Below are 5,832 nucleotides of genomic sequence, written 5' to 3' on the forward strand. Positions count from 1 at the left end.
CTTAAAAGTAAATCTAAATTTAATTCCTCCATGAGGTGTTTTTCACATCATATTCTAATCATTTTATGTCTCAGAAATGCATTTTTAGCCAATCTAGGGCATTGAGTTTTAAAAATTTTCTGGGCCCCCCTAGAGGGGCCTAAACATTTTTTGGCATAATTAGTGGTATTGTAAAAGTCCCTTGAATTAGGCACTGGCTCAATACAAAATCTAGCCACAAGTGCTTTGCAGACCATTTACGTATCAAGCATTGATGAATAATTTATTTTGCGCCACTCTTTGACTTACTGTTACCAAACATTATTGTTTTGTTGAAAAAGCCCGAAAAAGCCATACGTAAAGATCAAGAATTGATCCTTGAGGAGCGCCAAGAAGGCTAGAATTTCAATAGTCATCATTTTAATTTCAGTTAGAATGTTTTACATTGATTGACATTTTAGCTATTTCAGGATCGCATTGAGACGTAGAACTAATTCATGTGTTCTTTTGTTTCCTTTATAAGAATTTTTTTCCGATCACAGAGTTACATAGGTAAATACCTCATGCGTCATATTGCATCCAGGTGGGAAAATTTGGATAATTATTCTAATTTCATCGAATGTTTTGCCCTAAACTGTGTTGTTGAGAAAAAGGCAGGAAATTGCATGCACTCCTCCGCCAGAGTTTTCTAGTACATAGAAATCGGTATGTGAAGAATCAAACTAATTCTACGAGCCAATGAAATTTCTTGCGGCGAAGGTACATTCCCAATATATGTAATATCACGGCCGTGTCAATAGATTTGTACCGCCGCTTCACTACTGATAGAGTCAAAAGAGCCGCAGCCATTAAAACTGTTCAGCATTAATTCATGTTTAAGTGCTTGGTGATTGCACCATTTAGGCTTATTATGAAAATACTGAAAGAAATCAATTCAAATTTAACGCTTAAAGTCGACCGCTTTCGAAGAGGCTTATAAAAACAAGCTGGCATTTTGATCTATCCAGTTACGAAGAGGGAACTGCGTCAAGTACATTGCAATTTGCAACTTAAAGTCTTTTTCTTGCTTGCTTTGACTAAAACAAATCTTGGTGAGTAGCCTAGCTTACATTTGCTTGTTTAGCTTGTTTTCTATACTTATAAACTCTATGTTACTCATGTCTCTATCATAAAAGGAGGTAAATTGGGCCGTAGAATTTCGGTTGCTTGTTTTTATCATTTAAGTTTAGAATTTTTCCTCCTCAATTCAAACAAAACCAATAGTTTTCATAAGTTGGGAGAGGCCAGGGGTAAAAGCCGCATTTGAATTTTAGGCGGGACTTACCTCTCAGCATGTGGTCTTTCTTACGAGACCATGCATAAATTTAGGACTAGGGTACGGACTAACGATCAAGAGGTGTCAGCACCATTCTGGCCAACTTACACCAAAAGTACAAAAACGATCCATTACCTTGCTGCTAATGAAGATAATATAAGCTATGTTCAAATTTATTGGTTTATATGTTGTTTCGTTTGTTTCTAGATGTCTAAAATGAAAGCGTTTATTGCTTGCATTGCAATGCTGAGCTTGATCCACCAGCTGATGTGCCTGCCGTATCAGCAAGATGCGAAAAACAGCATGAGTCACGTGGCCTTGCAGATCTTAGATATGCTCAAGGGTGAATGTCAAACATACAACTACACAGAGACAATTAAAAGACCAGGCTGCAAACCGGTGCGTGTTGTCAATAAATTCTGTGGTGGGAAATGCATATCAAAGTATTATCCTGGTTTTGCCTACTGCACAGCATGTATGCCGAAGAAGATTACAACTAAAAAGGTATTTTTCAAGTGTCCGTCAGATCCAGTGAAAAAGGTGCGTCATAGAAAAATCCAAGTCGTACAGGGCTGTCAATGCAAACGTTTCGTGTGCAAAAAATGAGACAGAAATGAAGAACTATGATCTGCTCCGAATGCTGCGTGGCAGTGCACCTGTTTCAGCAACAAGCCCTTCCAGTTCTTGGACAATGAACAGTCAAAAGATTTGTGTTTGCCGCAGTGCTTTGAATCAACATAGAATAAAGCTTAAAGAAGATTGTGTCCAATTCCAGGTGGGGAAGTTCAATTCCAGATGGAGAAGTTCAACGCCTGCTTCATCGCAACATTTCAGTCGGCTAGAAGAAGCAAATAGTGAAGGAAATTAATTTTGCTGTGAAAAGCTACTAGACATTCACCGTGGTTTTATACGTATTTGTATATATGCTAGTGATGTTAAGCAACAAAATCGTTACTTCATAGTTCCGTCCACCAAGAAACCTATATGCTTTCTGCAAAAAAGGTTTTGCACTATATAATTTATTGAACCTGTGCATAACTTTTCAAAATCAAAATTGAATCCTCGATAATTTTAGTTTCCACGTACGTTTTTAAAAGTTATCTTGGAATTTTTGAGTCAAAGAAATAAAAAGAAACAGGATTTACTTCAAGCGATATTTTTCAAATTAATGAAAATGTTATATATAATAATGTTATTGGAAAATGGTATATTTTAATGTATTTTTAAACGGCATAAAACTGAAGTAAGAAAATATGCAAATACTCTATCTGTAATGACATACTTTGTTCTGACCTTTTGAATTCGGTTGTGCGGACATTTGGATATGCTAGTCAAAATATTGATTTATTCATGCCTCGGCATTAATGTATATTCACATTTGCTTTGGAGAGCTTGAAAAAAACAACGCCAGAAAAGATTCATTATAGTTTCATAGCAAGCAGGCATGGACGTTTTAAGCAAGGGATTTTAGTGAAAAGAAATTCGGGGAAGACATTTAGGCCTGTCACCAGGGCTCGTTAAGAATATTTTGCGCCTGCGAGCGCAAAGCCGAGTAAAAATGTGCCTCCAAGTAAAGTAGGGTGCAGTTTATAGTCAGATACTGATAAATCGAGAACCTATGTTATGCTAAATTCTGTTACACCAACTTGCCTTTGTCAAAAGCAGATACCATATCAATATCATCATGAACTACATCTAACTACACGTAAAACTGAACATATAACATAATAAATGCTACTAACGTTATATTGTGTACATAAGAAAAGGAATGATCCAGTTTTTATTTATGGGTTGTTTTGGGTTGTCAAGTAGCCCTATCGCTGTTATTGATTCGATTTCATCAAATAGAGACATCTTCACGATTTCATCAAAGGCTTTTCGATATCTTAAACGCTTTACTTTAAAAGGAGCAGTTTTGTTTCTTCTTTTAAGGTCTGTGAATTTTAGGATTTTGCTTTCGCATCCTTGGCAAAGGTTGCAAGAATTTCGACATAACACTGGTTTTTTTCTTATTTCGAAGAAAGATTCTATTCCCAATTACTTTCGTTGAAATGTCTTATTATAAGTATCTTATAAGGATACTCCGTTTTCTAGCTTTGAGTTTATCATGCTTGTAAGATTTGATTATTTTAATATAAAATGCTTTTACTCCAAAAATTGAAGAAATAGAGGCTTGTTTGGTTGTCACAAATTGTCGAAAAGTTTTGTTTTTGATGAATTCTTTGGAGGTGCAGCATGAAATTTCAGAAATCGATAGCTACCAGATTCAAAAGCTTGAAGACTTTAACTTAAAGGAAGTGTCCTTTCTTCAGCTTACTATGCACGAATGAGATTAACAAGTCATAACATAATACCCTGAAACCAATGATACAATAATTGCAAATGATCTCTTGTGTTGCTTGAAACTGAGTGTTGCTTGAAAGTGACAATATCGTGTGAAGACCTCCCCTGTCAAAGTTTACAAGCACTGTGGACTTTAAAACCGTATTTCCATAAATCCTCCTGATAATAAGGAACTCTCTGCGGTGCTGCCACTTTAATTACCTATGTAGACCATCTGTATTGACCTTTAGAAGCTCACGAAACTAACTGCATTAATTTATGGCCGCTTCCGAGATCTATTGCTCACAGAGTGCATACCTTTGCCCCGATAAATCACTACTGGTAGAGCATCGGTTTGGATATCCAGTGATCAAAGAATGGTCGAATCTTTCCGTAGCACCTAAAATGGTTTAAGTGACGCAAGGGTTCTGTCCTGCAGTACACCTCCATGTAGTTTCGCCCTTGGTACGCGTGAAGTTTCTACTGAAATAATCAGTATGACTGACAAGCAAGCTATTCAACGTAAGAACAAGAGATAAACATGTTTTTAAGCAAAGTAAAATGAAAGAGAAAATATAATGAAAAAAGGGAGACAGTAATCACTTGTACTTGGTTTGGTTGCGATTCAAAATTAAGTATGAGTTCCTGAATCACACGTTGCTAATATTGCCCTTTACAAGCCATTCGATCGCTTACAGCTTTTACGTCAGAGGTAAACACTTTTATGCAGTTTTAAGCACAACATCAAACAACTGAAGAAGAAATTGAATACAGGGTGGTTAATAGGAATAAAAATGAACTTCGGCCAAAAATCTTCTCCTTTGTTTCTTTTCCTCTTTTGAAAATGAGTCTCGCTACATCACACGTGGCAATGCAGCCTTTTAACAAAAATAAACATTGAACGTAAATGATTTAATAAAAACATGTGGACGCCAGAAGCACTTGATGGGTGGCAAAGCTACCATATTATAATATTGTACCGTAAAATTTATTGAATTATTTGATGTTATATGCATCATTCTGCATAGCAAAAGCATCGTTTCATTTTTCTATATGGTCGTTAATTACTTCTTTATTCTTTATCTCATTTCAACTATCTTTATCTTTTTTAACGTCTATATCACCTTACAATCTTACTTTTATCAATTGGTATTGTTGTATCAAGCGCTAGATCACTTGGCGCTAGATAGCAACAGCTTCTTCTCTTGAATTACTTGTAAACAGTGGCGTTGATAGGAAATTTCACAGGAGGGGCGAAAAGCTGCGATTTTCAGACAAAGATCTATCAAACATTTTGATTTTTTCATACATTTGAACATAGTTCAGTTCAGTTTATCATATTTTAAAATTCCTTTACATACAATATCTTATTACAACTAATTCAAACAGTGTTCTCACAATTACATAAAATATTTATAATAACTGGCAATAGATTACAATTACGTAAGACATTGTTTGCATAGGAGTTTCTTTGGGATGAGCTCTCTCAGTAGATGAACAAATCGAGCAAAGGGTACCCCCTTTTCTAAGATGGTTTTAAATGTAACTGATCATTTACATGAGTGGCAGAACAATAAATTTTTTCTCAGAATCAAATTTGATAGATCTTGTCGAATAAAAAGGTTTCAAGCTTTAGACAAAAATTAGCAGATAATGATCTTTTTTATATCTACTGGCATATTGTTTCAAAAATTTAGCATCAAGGAAACGCACAAATCTGATACCAGATTCCAAAGTATTTTTTCGTATTAAAAAATATCATTGTTGTGGCTTGCCGTGTACCATACTGGTGAGCATTTGACACAGATTCAAAAAAGTTGTGACACTGATTCAAAACATAACAAAACGACATTAGAACTGAAATAAATAGGAGATAAAGTCTAATTTTTTATTTAAAGTCATGTGTCATAGATCATACTAAATGAAAATTTTATGGTCTTATAATCGCAAAAGGCATTTTTAAGTTGACAATCTGATTCAGAACAACTGAAGAAATCGTTATAATAACCTTTCAAGACAGTCCTCTCAAAATTTTAACATTTGGATACAAATTGAAAACCATGTTATATTTCCAAAAATATCAGAAATCTGCTGAAAAAATATTTGATTAGCTTTACAGCAGGGTTTTTGGCCCCCTAACCCCCCTCTATCTGCGCCACTGCTTGTAACTGTCAATTTATCACTGGATGTAAGTAGAATTTTTATGTGTTGACTGC

Source organism: Rhopilema esculentum, chromosome 12 (genome assembly GCF_057945365.1).
Source record: "Rhopilema esculentum isolate cy_ngs chromosome 12, ASM5794536v1, whole genome shotgun sequence".
NCBI lineage: Eukaryota > Metazoa > Cnidaria > Scyphozoa > Rhizostomeae > Rhizostomatidae > Rhopilema > Rhopilema esculentum.